At 35.7% G+C, this 23431-nt stretch overlaps 1 long non-coding RNA gene across 1 annotated transcript in view; it reads left to right on the top strand.

Moving 5' to 3' along the window:
• The first annotated feature begins 360 nt into the window (after positions 1-360).
• LOC113600938 (uncharacterized) overlaps positions 361-23431 on the top strand; it is a 185867-nt gene continuing 162796 nt past the window's right edge. Inside the window, exon 1 of the long non-coding RNA XR_003422053.2 lies at positions 361-501. This is a non-coding gene — a long non-coding RNA (uncharacterized LOC113600938). The remainder of the gene's footprint in view (positions 502-23431) is intronic.

A 23431-nucleotide genomic window follows, 5' to 3' on the forward strand; every position in this document is an offset into this window, starting at 1 on the left:
TTTTACTGAGATGGTTAAAAAAATAGGGTTGCCACATGAGGTGATATAATTCCGAGGAAGCAGAAAAAGTACAGCAGGCAGTAACTGACCTTTGTTGGAGTTAACAGGTCATGGTAATTTCTGGTTCTTCCCTTATTCTTTGAGATGTAAATAAAATGTAAAATCATATGTCAGGAAATGTGTATGTATATATAGGTACATATGTATATTTATTTTGGAAATTGGATGTTAATAGCTATTGTTAGCCATTATTGTTAGAAATATTAGTGCATGTGATATAGCTAATCTATTTTATATATCTGTACAATCTTTGAAGTTCACAGAATTTGAAAGTTAATTTTTCTTTCCACATTTAGGAATCTTCTGACATCTTCAACTGCTTTGTGAAGTCTACTACAGTATACTGCAAGTAAAATGATTTCTGGTCTCCTGAAGAGAATATCTTACTCTGTGTTTGTGACATACGTGCATCATCATACTTTCCAGTTTCAGACATAATGGGTAAATGTCACATACTTTTATTTATTTATTTATTTATTTATTTATTTATTTATTTATTTTTAAAAATTTTTTAATGTTTATTTTCGAGAGAGAAAGAGACAGAGCACGAGCAGGGGAGGGGCAGAGAGAGAGGGAGACACAGAATCCGAAGCAGCCTCCAGGCTCTGAGCTGTCAGCACAGAGCCTGTTGAGGGGCTGGAACCCACGAACCGTGAGATCATGACTTGAGCTGAAGTTGGATGCTTAATGGTCTGAACCACCCAGACGCCCTAAATGCCACATACTTTTAAAGCAGATACACAGATAACTCTCAATTATTCATAGCAATGGAGAGAAGTAATGTGGAAGTTGTGGCGAGTGTCAGGTTAGATATGATGAATCAATTTGTTCTTTATGAAAGCTTTCTTATTGGGGGCACAATTTCAAGAAGTGCTTTTACATAAGCACCTTTAAAAGTATTTAAAAATAAATGAACAAAAGTAGATTATATGAATAAGTATTTGATAGTTTTGAGTATGAAAGTGTACTTGTCCCTGTGCAAAATGTATACCAGCACTGTTCCTAACTAGTAAATTTGCAGTTGAGGAGTAAGAAGTTTGAGGGAGAGGACAGAATTTGGTAGGATACATGCTTTAGGCAAAGTTTTCTTTCATTTTTTTTTGTCACTTTGTGGAGCTATGACACTTTGTGGAGGCTTATTCTTTCCTAGCATAAAAGGGAAAATATTTAGACATATGGGTCACGAAAGCCATTTATGCTCAAAATATCTCCCCAACTCCATGATCAAAATATCTCTGGCATTACGAGGTCCTGGAAAAACCCAGAGCGTATTTTTCTGATTAGACCTGGGACAGTGTCCCAGTGGTCCTGTCATCCTGCCTCCACCTTGGCGGAGGCACATGCTCTGTCCAGTATGTGCAGCACTGTTTGGCTGCCGCTTTCCTAACTACAGTCAGTTGCACATGTGGACTGGCCGCAGGGGGCCTGGGCCCGCAGAATACTGTCTGAGTGGACTTTTCCACTCGATGTTTGGTTTGGCCTCGTCCACACGGTGTCTTGCCAGACCTGCAAACTCCCAACAGGATCCACTCATTCCTGGATGGGAAATATTCCTCACGCTGTTGTCAGAGAACTCTGATCTTTCACTGTAAACCTGGAGGGATGTCTGTTGGCCAGACCAAAGTATCGAGAAGCCAGGTTTTTCTCTATGAAGGACGTGTCTGCAGTGGCTGGTACTTGTTCTAGTAAAAGTATTTAGGGTTGTGGCGTTGGCCAGGTTTATCCACTTAAAAAATGAGAAACTCATAAATGCAGCACTGAAAAGCCCTCTATTTAAAAATAACAGAGGCAATGACTGTTCCAGTTCGGCAGCCAAAGTCAAACATAAGGTATGGTACAGGATGTTATCTTAGAAACAGAACTTTGTGTTTAGGTCTACAGTCTTAGAAAGTTATCAAAGTGTTCTTTTATAAAACCAGCATGGCACATGGGTACACACAGCTGTGCCAAGGGTGTGGTGATCCTGGCACAGGCATCAGGGCCTGACTCTTTACTCAACCCTCTCTCACCTGTGAGGATGAATTGTTTTTGTTTTTTTTTTAATATTTTATTTCTGTGTCAGGATCTCCTTTATTTTTTGGATGTCCTGTGTGTGTGGCAAATGAAATCCACAAATTAAATCAATAGATATTTGTTTCCTTTAATTAACATTGTACTGGGCATAAAATTGTTTGTGTGTTTTTTTTTAAATTTTTTTTAACGTTTATTTATTTTTGAGACAGAGAGAGACAGAACATGAATGGGGGAGGGTCAGAGAGAGAGAGAGAGGGAGACAGAGAATCTGAAACAGGTTCCAGGCCATGCGCTGTCAGCACAGAGCCCGACGCGGGGCTCCAACTCACAGACCGCGAGATCACACCCTGAGCTGAAGTCGGATGCGTAACCAACCAACTGAGCCACCCAGGCGCCCCATATAATTGTTTAAAGTCAGTACGCAGATCGTATTATACTACTCAATAAATTTTCACAGTGAGCACACTTAAATTGCTACTACCCATGTTAAGAAAAAAAACCCCAATTATCAGTCCCTGGGAGCCCCTTGTGCGCCCCCCCTTCACAGTCACTACCCACTACTCCTCTCCACAAATAATCTCCATTCAGACATTTGAACTTTTTGTAAATCTAACCCTTGTGTTGTATGTATATAGCAAAATTAGCGATTTGTTCTATTCTACATGGATATTTGGGTTGTTCCTAGTTTTGAACTATTGTAACTAATGCTTCTGTGATTATATATGTATAGTTTTTAATGAACATTTAGCTATCAAATTAAAGTAGAATGTCTGGGTCATAGGATATGTATTTTACAGCTGTAGAAGATACTACTGAAGTTTTCCAAAGTGGTTGTATCATATTTGGCTCCAATAAGCTATATGTGAGAACTTCGGTTTCTCTTGGTCATAGACATGTCTTACTATTGTCAATCTTTCCAATTTTAGCCATCCATATTTGTGAAGTGGTATCTTGTTGCATTTCTTTAATGACTAATGTGGTTATATACTTTTTCATATCTTTAATAGTCATTTGTGTGTGTCCCATCTCCTTTTTAAAGATTTTTCAAGTTTTCCGTGGGTTTATCTTTTTCTTATTGATTTAGAAGTGTTCTCAGATTATTTGGAATCCAATCCTTTGTTGATTATACCTTCTGCGATTTCTGCTGTCATAATTGTGTTTTTGATGAAGATGATTAATTTGTCTATGTGTGTACATCCTGCTTGAGAAATCTTCACGTATTCCAAGGTCATGAATATATTAGTCTATATTATCTTATAGAAGCTGTACTCTTTTATCTTCTGTGGCTACTTTAAAATTTTCTTTTCATCTTTATTTTTCAGCAGTTTTACTACGTTGTTGTTTGCTTCCTTGCTTGTTTTGTTTTATATTTATCCTGCTTGCATTTCATGGAAGTTCTTAAGTTTGTGGATTGATACCTGGTGTTTTTGTTACATTGTGAGGCAGCATCATGTAAAACTTTGCCTATTTCCTCTCCTTTGAGGTCTTCAGTAATTTGTCTGATAGATCTTTTATATACCTTTTCTTTATTTTTCATGTTTTCCTCTCTCTGTTCTTTAGTCTGGATGTATTAAATTGATCTCACTTCCAGTTCTAATTCTCTCATCTCCTGTTTAATGTCTGTAAATTTCTTAATTTTAGTAACTGTCTTTTTCAGTTCAGGATTTTCAATTGGTTTCCATTTCTGGTCAATTTCTCCTTTTTCCCATTACTTTCTGAAAACATTAATCACAGTTTTTTTAATATCCTTGTGTGAGAACTCCAGTTCCAAAGTTTGTATCATCTAGAGTCTGTTTCTTTTTAAAATTTTTTTTTCTTGATTTCTGAGAATTTAACTCTCTCTACTAGCCTGTTTAATAACTTAAAAAATTAAATTCCACATATTGTATATGAAAAGTCATAGAAATAATTTGTGAAGTTCTACCTGATGTTATCTTCCTTCAGAGAGGATTTAGTATTAATTTACTCTGCACTTAGAGCAGAAGCAGATCACCTTTACCTGGTCTTGGTTTGAACTGGTCAACACTGGGTTTCTATGAGAGCTTTGCCCTTAATCCTAAAGTCTGGCCTTTTCAAGCCTTTTTGGAGGCCTGGGCCTTTTATCAGGGGCTATCTGCCTTGGGGGCCTCTGAATTCCAGATTTTGTCCCCTTAGTCTCATTAGACTGTTCAAAACTCAACTCAGGTGTTAGAATTTTGGACATTGTTTCTGCTTTGCTTCCTGGTCTCTTTATCCTACCTTTCTTGTAGCTTAACAAATATCTTGGAGGTAAAAGTACTATAATGTACCTCCCTTTTCTCCAGGATCTTGGATACTCAAATTACTCTCTCTTTGAAGGAATACAATTTTTGTTTTCTCCAACTTTTCTAATGGTTACAGATTAATCCTGTGGAAATTTTGCTCTGTAGCAAGTCGCTCCACCAACACCAGGAGCAGGAAATCCTGTAGGCTCTTTCTGTGAGAGGAGCATATTAGGTCTATTGTTGTATTCCCAGTGCTTTCTACAATCCTCCATATACGAATGTGCTCAGAAATCTTTTCAATGAATAAAAATATGCAAGAAAAGCATAAACAGGCCCATATTAAGGGGACTTTTTTGGCTTAATGAAATAGCTAAGACTTAGTCAAGATTCTTTAATGCTTAGTTTAATTACAACATATTTTATAGAATCTTTCTTCACATCTTGAATTCTCTTTTATCTTTTTCTCCTCTCTGTAAAACATTTGGAACCCATTCTACAATTTATCCGTTAGGCTTATATGATCTTAATAGTATGTTTGATGTTACAAGCTGCAAATATGTCTGTGATATTAGCATTAGGCAAGCTCTATAAGACAGGCTCTGTTATATTTCTGCTACATTCTTCAGTGCTAAACACACTGATGACATGTGATAATTTAAAATGTAAGGCAGTCAAAATTGAAGTGCTACGTTCTACACTTGAGGGATTCAAGTAATGTGTATCACAGTAAACATTTTTTGAATTAAAATTTTTTATGTGTATATTTAATAGATTCTGTGTCGATTTTGGTGTGTAGAATTTTTGAGTAGGCTGCATGCAGAGCACAATATTTATTAGTAATGTCCCAGTGCTCTATCGGTGTCATTCACAGTTGTTGCCAAGGCCTGATTAGTGGAGGACAGAATGATTGTTGTCAAAGCAGGTCTGTTTGCTGTATCCTTAATATGTGATAGATACCATGGTAATTATTTTACATAAACTGTCTCATTTAAACTTCACAATAACCCAATTCAAAGATATTATTGTTATCCCAATTTTTAGGTGAGGAAACGGAGACAGAAAAAGGTTAAATCACTTTCCCAAGGTTACAGAGCTATTAAGCAGCAAGTGCTTGGATAGTGCATGTGGTAGTATGAAGTCTTAAAAAAATATGTTCCACTGTCCCACTTTCCATTTAAAATTCTCCAGTCCCTCGTCCTGGTAATGAAGGGGAAGTAGAGAGAGAGAGAGGTATGATTTAGTTTATTGTTTCATTGCCCTCAGCACAGCAATACTGAGAGGAAGGGAAAGAATGCTTATTTTAAAGTTTTCTTTCATCTTAGGCATATATAATTATCTGTAGGAAAGATGTCTTACAATAAGCATGAGGATTTGGTTCAACCATTTGCTTCTTTTATATTCTGAGTTCTTTGGTTTCTTCATTTGTCACTGGAAAACTTTGTTATATTTAAGAAATACATAACACACTGTTGAAAGTGCCAAAGAAGAACACTAAAAGTATTAAATGGGAACAAAAATGTTCTTCAGGGAAAGACTAAAACATTAGACTTCTTTAGTTGGAAAGAAGAAAAGTTGAGTGGATGTCTTCAAAGACTAGAAAGATCACAAAGCTTAAAAAAATTTTTTTTAACATTTATTTATTTTTTGAGAGACAGAGAGTGACAGAGCACGAGTGGGGGAGGGGCAGGGAGAGAGAGGGAGCCACAGAATCCGAAGCAGGCTCCAGGCTCCGAACTGTCAGCACACAGCCCCACTAGGGGCTCAAAATCACGAACCGTGAGATCATGACCTGAGCCAAAGCTGGATGCTTAACTGACTGAGCCACGCAGGCACCCCACAAACGTTTTTTTCTTAATTAAAAATAACAATATATGAAACAAGAGTGTTGGCAATATTTAAAATGTTTAGAAGGGGAAAAGTCATGGGTTTTCATTAGGAAGAACTGAGAGTAAGTGAGCCAGATGGAAGTGATAGAGAAGTCTGTTTTCACAGAAATTCAAAATTGAAAAAGTGAAGACTGTGATGGCTTCTGTTTTTGTTGGACTGATTGTGAGAAGAGTGGAGAGAAAGGTGGGGGAGCATTTCTGTTTCAGAATCATGGAGATAAGTAATGTCCTGAGGATAACTGGGAACTTAAAAACAGATATAGTTGTTGCACACCATAATTTGAGTGTTGCAACTAGGGACGTATTCTGCATGTGTCCTGGAAACAGGGTAACGTGTGCTGTCATGCCATTGCTGGTTATAAAGCCTAGGCATTTCAGGAGCGTGGATTCTAGGAGAAATTTTGAGTTGGTCTGCTTCAACTGGGATAACATTAGCATTCAATTAAATCAAGTGGTGGTTGATAGCGGATTGGGATGGTGAGGAGGAGTAGAAAGCCATACTGAGGAGTTATGTTTTTTAAGTTCCCTTAATTTTGTATATGAACATTGGTGTAAATTTTGCAAGTGGTAATATATCAAAAGGAAGTTTTGGAATTGCACTTAATGAAACTTAATGAGAGAATACACATTTTTATTCAACATTACTTTTGTAATTTTTTTCCAGAGTTCTGTATGAGACAAATTCAAGCATTGTAGAATAATGGAGAAGGTAATTAAAAACCTTCCAGTCATCATAATAACTTAGAACAAAGATATTCACTTTAAAAAGTCATTTCATTTTACTAGTCATTTAATTACATTGATAGAACTGAAACCTTATTTTAGTTATTGCTCTAATTCTCTTAATTGTAATAGCATTCACCAGATGATATGTAGTTCCTCATGGTCAAATTTGGCATTCATATAAGGTGAATAAAATTTTGAGGCTTTGGCTATCTTTAGAATAATATCTAGTATTTACTGTAGCTATTATACTTAATTAGAAATATTTTATTAATAAAACATAATTTTCTACATTCTTAATGATTCTTATGATTTGGCGATTTCCTTGTTTTCATTTATACTTAAGGTATTTAACAGCATACACTGAAACATTTAAAATATTCTATTCTTCTTGTTCACCCTAGATTTTAATGTAAGGGCTCAAAAATGTGAGTCATCATTTGTCAGTGGCACAGATAACTCCTGGAATGCCTGATAGAAAGAGAGAAAAATTTCTGACAGCTTAAAATTCTCTAAAGATTATACTATACTCTTCATCATGCTATAGACTCACTCTATCCCCTCTTAATGTCCTTCTATCCACATTGTGATTTTATTTCTGAGTTTAATACGGAACCTATAGGAAGATATTTGGAGATCAGGAGAGGTGTTAGTTAGAGAAAAATTATACACTCACTGTTCCACCATGGCTTTTAAAATTTTTTTTCTATTGTCTCTCCTTGGTATAGGGGATATATGCTAGTATGTCTTTCTTTAGCACGAGGCCCATTCATGGCCTCTGTCCTGGCCTTTGATCCTATAGTTAGATTCTCTCATGTCATAGTACTTCTCTCAAACCTCCTACCCAGTATTTTGGTTTTCTTCCAGAGTTTATAATCACCTTGCTTTCATTCCTTTATTTCATAGAACAGGAGATAAGGACATTCCTGAGGTATTAATGGAAGCTCAGATTATATACTAGTAATCATAAAATTTGGGATGTCAACGATGTGAATTTTTATTTGTTCTGCAGGCTAAGTAAACTAGACAAAAAGTGTAGACATCCAGTACTGCCTTGCTACTTGGATATGTTTGCAGCACTGTTTTTTCTTCTTCCTTCTACCTTCTCTTGTTAACAAAGATCAACCTTCAATGGCTTAGCATTCTTTATTCACATAATCACTTAATTAATTTAGCCCGATATATAGTATTGGTGCCTTTGTGATGAACAGAGTGATATTACGTAAAACCCCAGATTCTTTACGTTTGAAGTAATTTTAGAAGTGCAATAGTTAATTCTCTCAAACTAAGGTAGGGTTTTGCCACAACTTTATAGATAGTCTCCTCATTCTCTTTGGAAACTTCCAGATTATTCAATTTTCTGAGAGTTTGTGTATTTTAAACCATATTCCATAAATTAAAATGAGATACATATACATATCACCATTACCTATTATGTAACCTCTGTTCTGGCACTCTCCAGGATACATTTTAAGTCTTTGTCATAGGGAATCACTAGAAGTTTTGAATTCAGCTCATGTGAGTCTAGGTTAATCTCATTCTACTAAAATATTTTCTTCATTTGGCACAGTTATGGTAAGGTTCAATGTGGATATAAAAATAATGTAACTTTAAAAAGTTAGAAAATGGTTTTTCTCTCACACAATAGTTAGATTAGGCATGTTGCTTTACCTTACAAATCATTTAAGACTCAAGGCTTCTTTTACCTTACTGTTTTTCTGTGATAGCCTTCATTCCCAAGGTCACCTCCTGGTCCCCTATGGCTTCTTTGCCCTTTAGACCGCGTGTTCATATTTTGGCTAGCAGGTAAGAGAGAAGCACAGAGAAGAAAGGAGAGAAGATCATGTGTCAGCTACTTTTAGTACTCTTAACAATCCTGTAAGGTAAGTATTTTTGTGTCCATGTTAGAGCTGTGCATACTGATGCTCAGAAAGCTAAGCAACTTATCCCCAAATCTCAAAAGTCATGTCAGAGTTGGGATTAAATTTCTGCTCAAAATCTGTACTTTTAATCATTATGCTGTATTGATTTTAATCTTTTGTCTTCTCTTTAAATAAATTAAATCAGTTAAAAAGAAAAGAGATAGTTTTAAGTTAGAGATAAATGTGCATTTTGATTGAAATATTACACTTCTGTCTATATAACCACATTAACACACACACACCATATGTGCCATGGCAATATAAAACATTTTTTCTGAACATCTGAATTATTGTCAAAAGTGGATATATTTATAAGGCCAGATTTATAAGTTTCATAGATGAAAACTTCTAGATCTTCAGTTATTACCCATGGATTTTTGGGCTTTGTGAAAATACACAGTACAGAAAATTTCTGCAAATCTAGCAGAAATCGACTTTATGGGGATAGACGGGGTAGAAAAATTAATGGAGAGGATAAAGCCACTGTGGACTCCTTGGATTACTGGTGGATTTGAAAATGAACAGGTATTTGCAAGAACAGTAGTTTGACTGCTTATTATATTTTACTCTCTTCTCTGATCACATTACATGATGTAACCCAATGAATCAGAAATTGGATCTGTATGAGGAGATGTGGATGACCACAATTCCCTACTAGTCACTGCTTCTACAGATGAGGGATTCCAACATTCCAGGAATCATTTTGGAAATCAACCAGAACTCAAGATTTGTTAAGGAAGTTTGCTAAAATGCTTACAGATAGAGCATATAGTGCTGATCTGATGCCTGCCCCAGAGATTTTTGCACCTGACCTCCCAATAACCTTCTGGGTCGAAGTCCTTTGTCTTACACAGTCCTGTTTTGCTGTCCTTACTTCAGAAATGCACCATGTCTCCATGGTGTTAGTGTTTGCTCTCAGGGTCATAGCTATCTTAAATTCTACTGTCTGTATGCCTCTAAGAACTGGTCTCATCCACGTTGTCTGTGTTATGTATGCCTGCATTTATAAAGCAGAACAGATCTAGCTGGTGGGGTTTACTCATGAAATGAGGGGATAAGTACTGATACTTCCACTCTTTCTACTCTTACAATACATGGTAGTTTTAATAATTTTTTAAAATTAGATATAGCAGCTTTTGATTTAGATATAAATTAATTTTCTCTTAGTATGGTTGTTGGACTGTTAGCACCAGAATCACCCAGGATGCTCATTAAAAAGGTAGGATCTTAGGTCCCATTCAAAACTTAGGAAGTCAGAGTATCTGAGAATAGGGCTTAGAATCTGTATTTTAAAGAAGTTTCCCAGGTGATTTGATGCATATTAAAATTTGTAAACTGCTACCTTGGAGGAATAATTACCTGTGTCAATGTATTTGATACAAGGTGCTTACAATTTGACATTTTCCCTTTATTTTGTATGAATTCCTTCCTTTTCTGCTTATCTTCATTTTTTCTCTTCCCAAATGTAAAAAAAAAATTGGAAAAATCAGTGGTTCATAGGGAATTTCAAATTCTATTCCACAGCTATCTTTTGACATTCAATACATGCTGGATCTGGGGCTGATCATATTTAATGGAATGTTTAAATGATTTGAAACTTAGGACACTGCCAGTTTTCTCCTTTCTGAGACCATTTCCCTCCTCTCAGAAAATTATTAAAAAAATAAATGTCATGTCTTTGGGTTTCATGATGGCTTTCACAATTGTCCAGTTAAAGGGTACATGGCAAGCATAATGTTCTAAAAATCTTTAATACTAAAAAATATAACAAATTCAAAATAACTGTATAGTACTTTATGTTAAATACTATCTGCTTTGGTGAAGAACTCAATTCTTGGAATACAGCATTTTGGTAGTAGAATGCTTCCTTCAGTTTTCTGTGGTATGAGGTAAAAAGAGAGGGGAAAATACATTAATTGTCAGTAAATTTCTAGGATTCATCAGTGTTACCTGTGAAAGAAGAAAGTGTTCAGGAAGGTAGTCATATCTTTTTACAATGCTCAAAAACAACATTGACATGTTGATATCTAAATCTAGCTGTCACAAAAATAATTGTGCCTATGTTGCCTGAATCTGGCATAATATGGTAGCTGTTTCTGTGACACAATTGCCATAAATACTGGCTAGACAATCAGTACATCACACTTCCCACAGTATATCTCACTTATTGGCTCAGAGTGAGTATATGATCATAGCTAATACAATCAGAATGAATCTCAGTGCTCTTGGTGACCTATTGGAGAAATGGCTCTTTTTTTCTGTTATAAAGATGTAGGATTGTGGTTATTAAGCTATCTTGTCTCCACAAGGTCAGATCCAGTTTGGATAATGCGGCCAACCCAGAGAATGGGAGCCAAAAGATGAAGAGAAAGGAACCAGTTTTGGCTGACAACACTTAAATTCCTGCATCAAAAATCACTTGAAGGGGGCACCTGGGTGGATCAGTAAGTTGAGCATTTGTCTTCAGCTCAGGTCATGATCTCGAGGTTTGTGAGTTCAAGCCCCACATTGGACTCGCTGCTGACAGTGCAGAGCCTGCTTCAGATCCTCTGTCCTCCCTCTCTCTGTCCCTCCCCCACTTGAGCTCTCTCAAAAATAAATAAAACTTAAAAAAATCACTTAAAGGCAAATGTATGCCAGAATTTTTCAGTTGTATGAGAAATTCACTTTAAAAAAAATCAGGGTGTGTGCATGTGTGTGTGTGTGCGTGTGTGTGTGTGTGTGTGTGGCGGCGGGGGGGAGGTGTTTTCCCATTGCTAACTGATTTACCTTCTACCAGTGCTTATCATACTTCATTATTATTGCTTATGTAAGAAATGACTTTTTTTCTGCTAGACGATTACCTCAGTGAGGGCAGGGCCATGTCTCTTATCTGCTGGTGTGTCCCGAGGACCTACCACAATTTTAGCAGAGTCAGCATATAATAAACTTTAAAAAATATGAGTATACAACTTGTTATACTCCTTGGTACAGCATTTTTATGTTATAAACAATTAATTCCTCTATATACTTTAAAGAAAAAAATACTTCTACATCCTAGATCCAGTTTCTGTATCTTCTGTACTAATATCTTAGTACCTACATCATTTTTCTTCTCTACCTTACTGTAGCATTAAAATGAATCAAAGCAACTGTTTTCCTATTGATTTTTTAACGAGTTACTACTGCTTTTTTAAGCCATTCCTTTGCCTGTTTTCATACAACATTTAATTTATATTTCCATTGCAGCAGATTTTTATGGTATATTATAATTAATAGTCCATGTTTCTCTTTGTTCCTCAAACCGTGTATTCTTTGAAAATAGCAACTAAATCCTTTTTAACCTTTATGTTGCCAGTGACTATTACAGCATTTTGCATTTGTGTTTTAAAAATGCAAGGGCGCCTGGGTGGCTCAGTCAGTTAAGTGTCCGACTTCAGCTCAGGTCATGATCTCTCAGTTCATGAGTTCAAGCCCCACGTCGGGCTCTGTGCTGACAGCTCAGAGCCTGGAGCCTGCTTTGGATTCTGTGTCCCTCTCTCTCTCTCTCTGTTCCTGCCCCACTCTCTCTTTCTCTCAAAAATAGAAACATTAAAAAAAATAAAAATGCATGCATTTTTCATTAGTTTCTGGTTCTACTCTCTTCAGTGTTTTATACCATTATAAATGTACCTGAACTGAATATCCCTGAAATGAAAAAAAATATTTTAAAATGTTTATTTATTTTTCAGAGAAAGAGAGACAGAGTATGAATGGGGGAGGGGCAGAGAGAGAGAGAGAGAGAGAGAGGGAGACAGAATCTGAAACAGGCTCCAGGTTCTGAGCTGTCAGCACAGAGCCTAATGCAAGTGTGGGGCTCAAACTCATGATCCGTGAGATCATGATCTGAGCCAAAGTTGGACGCTTAACTGACTGAGCCACCCAAGTACTCCTCCCTGGAATTTTTTTACTCTTATTTGAGAGCTGACACTTATGTGGTTAACTCATCAGTTGGCATATTGGGCATTCACCCCAAAAGAGACTCTAGGGATGGCCAAATTACTGGGGAGGGAGGCTGGACAAAATTAGATTTTACCAGTAACCATTATTAGGCACCAATTTTGACAGTTACTTGGAAATAGAGGTTAGCCCATATGAAAATGAAAATACAAAACTTAAAAACTAAACTATAAAACAGACCCTTGAGAATATTCAAAGTGAGGAAAGAACCCTTGTGCTAAAGATATTTTGGACTATCTAGGTCTTCAAAAATACTTCACTGATAGTGAGGTTCTAGTGGTAATGACTGTTTGATTGCCCCAGCCCCTCTTTCTTGACAGAGAATACACATTGTTCAGGGAATGCACGGGTAGTACTGTGCTTAGGAAGGCAATTTTCTTTTCTAGCAGTGAAGGGGGCATGTTTTGAGCCAGTTATGGGAATGTCATACTTCCCTGACAATGACTGTTCTGATGATGAGCATGTAATTAAACTCAGTCTAATGAGATGTAGGGGAATTAAACCTGAGGATTATGGGGAAAGTTTTCTGTCCTAAGAGAGAGAGAGAGAGAGAGAGAGAGAGAGAGAGAACCCACCGACCCTTTGCAATATGTCACAGGTTCTAAGATAAACATTAAATATTAAGGAAAAAGAGAAATAGGTAAATATTAGAGGAGAAGCTATCAAAAGGGGATTTCTATAAATTTGGAAACTATTCACTGGTGGCAGTTTGCTATAGCTCTAAGATAGCTAGCCCTTGGATATAACACTATTGTTCTACATGTTATCAGAAAGTCCTCACCCTGAGGTGTAACCAGTCTAAGAGAATTTATGAACTTCGATGTTGGTAATAGCTGCATAATACTACTGAAAGAAGAAAGATGTAGTAATAATAAAGTATAAACAGGTGGGATATGATCTTCGTTTATTCCAGATAAAGAGGATAGAGAGTAAGAATATGTCATGATATGTTCAATATTACACAAGGAGAAAATAACCTGAACCCCCGACATGAACATCCTGGTTGGTTTGGCACCTACACTCCCTAGAGTGAGAAAGACAGAAATAAAAGATTACTATAGCTTGATCAAAACATATTCTTCCTTTAAGTTTGCCTTACTTGATTATCATTCAGCAGAAGTCTGATTATGAATTAGATTTCCTAAGTATCTTCATTCTAGAATGGTAAAACTCTGGTTATCTGACTGATACAGATGGTTAGTCCATGGATATTGATTGATTATAAAAACAGTAGGCCTTCTGGTTGATATATCTACTTCTTATTGATTAGGTTATCATGAAGCCCATTCTTTCGAGTCTGTTTTGGAGCTATACATCGATGATTTTTAATACTTCAGTACTTCTTTCAGCCATTATTGACTGATTTCAGAGTTTCAGGACAAGCAGTGGGAATCACCCAGGTGCTTGATTGCTGGCTTCCAGAGGAAATTAGATAACTTTAGTTGCCTTTCAGAACAATTTAAATTCTAAGCCTATGAGTTATGGTCTTATTTAACTTTTCAATAAGATTATTTAGCTAAGGGTTGGAATGCATTATTCAGTTTTTAACGCCACACTGGTGTTTTTGTAGATATTGGGGAAATACTAAAAGTGTCTGCAGGACCAGTTAAAACATACTCTTTGAAAACAAAAACAAAAACCCACATAGTTCACTCTCCTTTTGAAAAAAACAGTGCATGACTGCTAGATATCAATGCACATTGATTTTGTCCAGTGTGTGTGTGTGTGTGTGTGTGTGTGAGTCAGTGCTGTAGTTCTTGCCAGTAGGATTGTTGTGTTATTTGGATAGGTTCTTATGCATTACCAAGTGTTCCAATAGAGATAATATATTTTATTTAATGTTTCTTCTCCTGATAAAAAATAAAATAAATATTTGTATGGTTTTACCTAAATCTGACTTCCCACTAGTGAATCAAGAATATAATTTATCTTTTGTTGGTGAAAATTGATCTTTCAATTCTATCAATACCCTTCTGTTTTGTGTCTTTAAAGTTGCTTAGCTCTCCAAGAAGTCCCTTGAAGGAAATAGTCATAAAATTAAAAATACATACTGAGTTTTTATGTCTAATTTATTGGAATTTAAGTAAAACTTTAAGCTTTTAAATGGTTTGTTACACCCTTTCGTGATAACAAATGCATCATAAAAACTTTCTCAAATATAATTTCTAAATTTTGTGTGTGTGTGTGTGTGTGTGTGTGTTTTGCTGCCAAAAATAATTTCCTTCTTATTAATGAAAGATGAGTATTCTTTTATTGGATGTCTTAATTATTTCTCTCTTTTGGTGTTACTTAACATACATATTTATAGGACAGGTGTTAAATTAGTCTTTTTCCCCTCCATTTGCCTTATCCACCTCCTTTTCAATATCAGTGCTCATTTCCTTCCTTGCTATAAGTACTCAGGCAATAGTTTTTTTTTTTAAATTTTTTTTCAATATATGAAATTTATTGTCAAATGGTTTCCATACAACACCCAGTGCTCATCCCAAAAGGTGCCCTCCTCAATACCCATCACCCAACCTCCCCTCCCTCCCACCCCCCATCAACCCTCAGTTTGTTCTCAGTTTTTAAGAGTCTCTTATGCTTTGGCTCTCTCCCACTCTAACCTCTTTTTTTTTTCCTTCCCCTCCCCCATGGGTTTCTGTTAAGTTTCTCAGGATCCACATAAGAGTGAAAACATATGGTATGTGTCTTTCTCTGTATGGCTTATTTCACTTAGCATCACACTCTCCAGTTCCATCCACGTTGCTGCAAAGGGCCATATTTCGTTCTTTCTCATTGCCATGTAGTATTCCATTGTGTATAGAAACCACAATTTCTTTATCCATTCATCAGTTGTTGGACATTTAGGCTCTTTCCATAATTTGGCTATTGTTGAGAGTGCTGCTATAAACATTGGGGTGCAAGTGCCCCTATGCATCAGTACTCCTGTATCCCTTGGGTAAATTCCTAGCAGTGCTATTGCTGGGTCATAAGGTAGGTCTATTTTTAATTTTCTGAGGAACCTCCGCACTGTTTTCCAGAGTGGCTGCACCAATTTGCATTCCCACCAACAGTGCAAGAGGGTTCCCGTTTCTCCACATCCTCTCCAGCATCTATAGTCTCCTGATTTGTTCATTTTGGCCACTCTGACTGGCGTGAGGTGATACCTGAGTGTGGTTTTGATTTGTATTTCCCTGATAAGGAGCAACGTTGAGCATCTTTTCATGTGCCTGTTGGCCATCCGGATGTCTTCTTTAGAGAAGTGTCTATTCATGTTTTCTGCCCATTTCTTCACTGGGTTATTTGTTTTTCAGGTGTGGAGTTTGGTGAGCTCTTTATAGATTTTGGATGCTAGCCCTTTGTCCGATATATCATTTGCAAATATCTTTTCCCATTCTGTTGGTTGCCTTTTAGTTTTGTTGATTGTTTCCTTTGCTGTGCAGAAGTTTTTATCTTCATGAGGTCCCAATAGTTCATTTTTGCTTTTAATTCCCTTGCCTTTGGGGATGTGTCGAGTAAGAGATTGCTACTGCTGAGGTCAGAGAGGTCTTTTCCTGCTTTCTCCTCTAAGGTTTTGATGGTTTCCTGTCTCACATTCAGGTCCTTTATCCATTTTGAGTTTATTTTTGGGAATGGTGTGAGAAAGTGGTCTAGTTTCAACCTTCTGCATGTTGCTCAGACAATAGTTTTAATACTGTTTTTAGTTTTCTTTTGGCCTAGATTAAATATGTACAGTTAATGTTCTTTGATGTAGTATCTTGGTTATGAAAGGGATGTAGTCATATGCCCTGTAGAAATTTCAGGCGAAGTATTGTTGGACTGTTCTAGTTCTGCCAAGGAAGGATTTTAAGGGTTTGAATGGGAAGTCTTGTGAAATGGCTTATTTAACAGTGACAATGTATTGACAGTGACAATTTGCTATGTGTCAAACACAAAGCAAAGTACGTTATTTAAGATAATATCTTTAAAAAGATTGATGAAGAAGATAATAAGATTGCAATGAAAATTTTCCTATTAAGTGAGTATTGTTTTTTTCTTTTTTTGTAAGGGAGAGGACTTTTTTTTTTTTTTTGAAGTAGAGCTGACACACAATGCTATATTAGTTTCAGGTGCACAAAATAGTGAATCAACAATTCTATACATTATGCATTGCTCACCATGATAAGTAAGTGTAGTTACCGTCTTTCATCATACAACATCGAATATTATTGTTTTCAAACTAAAATGAAGGAACTGGGAGATCACAACGGGTCAATGGCCTCAATGTTCCCCTCAGCTTGACTAAACTAGACAGGCTTTTTCCTGACTCTAGGTCTTGACTTCTCTTTTCTTAGAGCTATTTTGTTACAAAACTTATAAATTCTTTCTCTGCGCTTTGAGATGTAAATTTTTGAAAGGCTTCCTGCCAGTTTTACAACCCGAGGAATGGGTTTCTCAAAGACTTGGGAGATAGCTCTTTGAAATATAATCACCAAAGAAAATAGCACTATTCCCCATTTTCTGTGGGAGAGTCGGAGCTTAACTTTGGCAGATTTATTTATTTATTTTAAAAATAAAAATATAATCATAAACATGGATTAAGATTTCCTTGGAACACAAGTAGGTGTAAAAATGAACACAGTAAAATGATTGTAGAGTTAGGAATATAATATTCACCTTTTTTTATATTAAAACCATTTGAAAACTGAAAACTTAACTCTAAATGCCTCTAAGTTGTTTACCTAAACACATTTTACAATGTGTTTTGATGATGGAACAGTGACGTTTTCAACACATAACCAAGCATACAAAAAATGACAGTAGACCTTATAGAGGATTTTCTGTCTGAAATCTTTAAATAAATCTTAAGTGACCTGAATGAAAATGATCTTACCTAAGATCTTACCTAAGATCACTAAAGCTTAGGTTTTGTTTTGATTTTTAGCAATGACAGAGAATAAAGCAGATGCATTGACTTAAACAGTTGGAACCAAATGAATTTTTTTAAATAGAAAGATGTTATTAAATATATTAAGTATGAGAAATAAAAAATAAAATGAATGTTTTGGTTATCTTTATGTGCTACTATTTCCTTTTTTAAAGACTTTATTTTTATGGAACACTTTCGGATTTACAACAAAATTGGAAGGGAGGTACAGAGACTTCCAGTATACTCGCTTCCATGCATAGCCTTTCCCATTATCAACATCACTCACCAAAATGGTACACTTTTTTACCAAGCATGAACCCATATTGATACTTTGTAATCACCCAAAGTCCATAATTGACATTATGGGTCATTCTTATTTTTGTGCATCATTTGGGTTTGGACAAATGTATAATGACTTATATCAATCATTGTAATATTATATAGAGTATTTTCACTTCCCTAAATATCCTCTGTGCTCCAATTCATCTCTCCCCTGCCACCCTTGGAAACCACTGGTGTTTTTATTTTTTCCATGGTTTTGCCTTTTCCAGAATGTCATATTCTTGGAATCATACAATATGTAGCCATTTCAGATTGGCTTCTTTCACTTAGTGATATGCATTTAAGTTCCCCCCATGTGTTCTCATGGCTTGATAGCTTACCTCTTTTTAGTGCTGAATGATATTCCATTGTCTGTAAGTACCACAGTTTATTGATCCATTCACCTGCTAAAAGATATCTTGGTTGCTTCCAAGTTTTGGCAATTATGATAAAGCTGCTATAAACATCCTTGTGCAAGTTGAGGAGACATAAGTTTTCAACTCCTCTGTGTAAATACCAAGGGCTGTAATTACTGGATCATATAATTAGTTTGTATGTATGTTTAAAGTTTAGTGTGTTTAGTTTGTTTAGTTTTGTAAGAGTATGTTTAGTTTTATAAGAAACTGTCAAACTGTCCTCCAAAGTGGCCGTACCTATTTGTATTCCTACCAGCAAGGAATAAGAGCTCCTCTTGTTCAACATTATTACCGGCACTTGTTGTCAGTGTTCGGGCTTTTGGCCATTCTAATAGGTGGGTAGTCCTCTTCATGGTTTCCATTTGCATTTCCCTGATGACATGTGATGTGGAATATCTTCTCATATGCCTGTTTTTCATCTACATGTCTTCTTTTGGTGAGACGTCTATGAATGTCTCTGGTCCATTTTTAAATCAAGTTGTTTATTTATTGTTGAATCTTCAGAGTTATGTATTTTGAATAATAATCTCTTATCAGATATATTTTTTGCAAATGTACTTTCCCCTAGTCTGTGGCTTATCTTCTCACTATCTTGACATTTTTTTCATAAAACAGAAGTTTTTAATTTTAGTGAAATATAGCTAATCAATAATTTCTTTCATGGATCATAATTTTTGTGTTGTATGTAAAAGGTACCACCATACCCAAGGGCATCTAGGTTTTCTCCTGTGTTATATTCTAGGAGTTTTATAATTTTGAATTTTATATTTAGGTCTGGGATCTATTTTGAACTAAAGGGCATAATGTCTGTACCTACATGCATTCTTTGCATGTGGACATCTATTTGTTCCAGCAATATTTGTTGAAGAAAGTGTCTTTGCTCCATTGTGTTGGCTTTGCTCCTTGGTCAAATATCAGTTGACTGTCTTTATGTGGGTCTATTTCTGGGTTCTCTATTCCTCTTCGTTGATCTATTTGTCTGTTCTTTCTCCAATACTGTACTGTCTTGATTATTGTAGCTTTATACTGTACTATAAAAGTATAGTTTTAAGTCTTGAAGTTAGATAGTATTACTCTTCCAACTTTATTCTCCTTTAATATTATTGGCCATTCTGGGTCTTTCACCTCTCCACATAAATGTTACATCAGTTTGTTGATATCCACAACATGGCTTGCTGGGAATTTGGCTGGGATTGCACTGAATCCCAGTGCATTGATTGGCTAGGTTAGGAAGAACTGACATCTTTATAGTATTGAATCATCCTGTCCAGGAGCATGGAATATTTTCATATTCTATTAGTTCTTTGATTTCATTAATCAGAACTTTGTAGTTTTTCTCATTTGGATCTTAGTCATATTTTATAAAATTTATATTTAAGTATTTCAATTTTGAAGTAAATTATATTGTATTTTTAATTTCAAATTTCACTTGCTCATTGCTGGTGCATAGAAAAGTGGTGGACTTTAGTTTATTAATCTTGTATTCTGCAACCTTGCTGAAATTACCTATTAGTTCCAAGAATTTTTTGTTGATTCTTTCAGGTTTTTTTACATAGATGATCATGTCATCTTGAACAGACGGTTTTATTTCTTTCTTCCCAATCTGTATGTCTTTTACTCCTTTTCTGGTCTAATTGCATTAGTTAGAACTTCTAGTACAATGTTGAAAAGGAATGGTGAGAGTTAAGAAAGTTATCAGGTTGAAGTTTTCCTCTATTCTTAGTTTACTGAGAGTTTTTATCATGAAATAGTGTTAGATTTTTTCCAGTGCTTTTTCTGCATCTAATGATATGGCCATGTGATTTTTTTTTTTTAACCTGTAGATGTGATGAATTAAATGAATTGATTTTCATATGTTAAACCAACCTCAGATACCTGGAATAATCCCCAGTTTGTATGGTTTATAATTCTTTTTATATATTGTGGGTCCTGATTTGTTAATGTTTTCTTGAGGATTTTTGCATGTATGTTCACAAGAGATATTGGCCTGTAGTTTTTTTTTCATGAAATGTCTTTGTCTGCTTTTGGTATTGGTGTAATGTTGACCTCATAGAATGAGTTGGAATTACTCCCTCTATTAGTGTTCTCTGAGAGAGATTGCAGATAATTGGTATAATTTTTTTTCTTAAATACTTAGCAGAATTCACCATGAACACACCTGCTTCTGTTGCTTTCTGTTTTGAAAGGTAATAATTATTGATTCAAGTTAATTCATGGATACTGGCCTATGGTATTTTTTATTTTACTTGTGTTAGTTTTGGCAGCATACGTTTTTCCAGAAATTTGTCCAGTTCATCCTGGTTGTATAATTTGTAGGCATAGAGGGGTACCTGGGTGGCTCAGTTGGTTAAGCGTCCAACTTCGGCTCAGGTCACGATCTCATGGTTTGTGAGTTCAAAGCCCCGCATAGGGCTCTGTGCTGACAGTTCAGAGCCTGGAGCCTGCTTTGGATTCTGTGTCTCCCTCTCTCTCAGCCCCTTCCCTGCTCATGCTCTGTCTCTCTCTCTCTCTCCCTCAGAAATAAAATAAACATTAAAAAAAAATTTGTAGTCATAGAGTTATTCACTGTATTCTTTTAGTATCCTTTTAACATGCATGGGATCTGTAGTGGTGTCTTCTCTTTGATTTCTGATATTAGTAATTTCTCTCTCTCTCTCTTTTTTATTCTTAGCTTATCAATTTTACTAATCTTTTCAAAAAATCCGATTTTGGTTTTGTAGATTTCCTCTATTGATTTCCTTTTTTGCAATTTATTAATTTCTGCTTTAATTCTTACTCTTTTTTTTTCTCCTGTTTACTTTGAATTTAATTTGCTTTCCTTTTTCCTAAAGTAGAAACCTGGAAATTTATTTTTGAAATTTATTTCTAGCATATGCATTCAGTGCTCTAATTTCCCACTGAGCACTACTTTTGCTGCATCCTAAAAATTTTCATAAGTTGTGTTTTCATTTTCATTTAGTTCAAAGTTTTTAATTTTTCTTATGATTTTTTCCTTGACCCATGTGTTATTTCAAATTGTGTTATTTAATCTGAATGTATTTTAGGACTTTTCATTCATCTTTGTTATTGGTTTCCAAGTTAATACTACCGTCTATGAGCACATAATGTCTGATTTCTATGCTTTTGTATTTGTTAAGGTTTGGTTTATGGCTCAGAAGGTGGTTTATTTTAGTCAATTTCTTTTTTAAAAAAATTTTTAATGTTTATTTATTTTTTAGAGAGAGAGAGAGAAGAGAAGACAAGACAAGACAAGAGTAGAGAGAGAGGGAGACACAGAATCTGAAGCATGGTCCAGGCTCTGAGCTGTCAGCACAGAGCCTGACACAGGGCTTGAACTCACAAACCATGAGATAATGACCTGAGCCCAAGTCGGATGCTTAATCACATTTTGGTCAATGTCCTATGTGAACTTGAGAAGAATGTGTTTTCTGCTGTTTTTCAATGAGTCTATATATGTAGTTACATCCAGCTGACTGATGGTGTTGTTGAGTTCAACTATGTCCTTACTCATTTTCTGCCTGTTTCATCTGTTCATTTCTGATAGTGAGGTGTTGAAATGTCCAACTATTATAGTGGATTTATCTATTTCTCCTTGCAGTTTTATCAGGTTTTTTTGCCTCATGTTATTTGCTGCTCTGTTCTTAGGCTTATACATGTTAGGGACTGTTATGTTTTCTTGGAGAATTCACCCTTTTATCATTATATAGTGTCCTTCTTTATCCATAATAACATATCTTCTCTGAAGTCTGCTCTGTCCTTACCTTTTTATAGCATATTTCATATTGTCTAAACATGATAAACTACTGCCTGGAGTGACATTTACTAGGCTAATGAAAGTAGGGCACTTAACACAGTAACAGGTGTGTTATAAACATGCAACAAACACTCACCATTATTATCAATAAAGTTCCTGTGATGATATCAGTACTTAAGAAGTGCTGTTACAATATATTTTAGGTCATAGAAACATTTTCACAAAATTCTTATCAATTCCTTAGATATTTATTGGGCTTTTTCTTTTAGTTATGCATCATTCTAAGTACTGAAGATATAGCAGTAAACAAAATAGGCAAACTCCTTGTCTGCGTGGAATATGCATTCCAGTGTGAAGACATAAAACATATAAAAATAAGTAAAAATATAATGCCATATAAAGATAAGTGCTATGACATAAAGCAAGACAAGGGTCTATTACAAGATAGTAATGAAGGCTGCTATTTTATTTAAAAAAAATTTTTTTAACGTTTATTTATTTTTGAGACAGAGAGAGACAGAGCATGAAGAGGGGAGGGGCAGAGAGAGAGGGAGACACAGAATCTGAAACAGGCTCCAGGCTCTGAGCTGTCAACACAGAGCCCGACGCGGGGCTCGAACTCACAGACCATAAGTTCAAAGTCGAGCCAAAGTCGGACGCTTAACCGACCAAGCCACCCAGGCGCCCCTGAAGGCTGCTATTTTAGATGGTCAGAGATGCCTCTAGGTAGATAAATTATTAAGTCGGAGTAGAGACTAAATGAAAGGAAGAAATGAACCATCTGAGAGAAGTGAATATCAGAGGAAAAAACAGTTGTGAAGTCTTCAAACATCCTTGCTTTTTGAGACACAGCAAGAAGGTCAGTATTAATGGAACAAAATAATGAGTGAGGAGAATAGTAAGGGGATGATATTGGAGAGGAAACTAGGAGCTAAGTTGGGTAAGGCTTTGGACTTATTCTTGGTAAATTGGGAATTTATTGAGGGATTTTGATCAAGCAAGTGACCTGAATTGCCATATATTCTGGCCATTGTATGATACACATATTAAGGGCAAAAGCAGTAGCTATTGTAATAGCCCTGGTTCGTTATGATAGTGACCTAGGCAAAGAATACAGAATAGGAGTCATTGAGAAGTGTCAGATTCTATACACACTTTGAAGTTATAACTGTTGATTCTGAGATCTGAGAGAAGCCAAGGATGACTGCAATTTTTATGATTTGA

Source organism: Acinonyx jubatus, chromosome A1 (assembly GCF_027475565.1).
Source record: "Acinonyx jubatus isolate Ajub_Pintada_27869175 chromosome A1, VMU_Ajub_asm_v1.0, whole genome shotgun sequence".
NCBI classification, from domain to species: Eukaryota; Metazoa; Chordata; class Mammalia; order Carnivora; family Felidae; genus Acinonyx; species Acinonyx jubatus.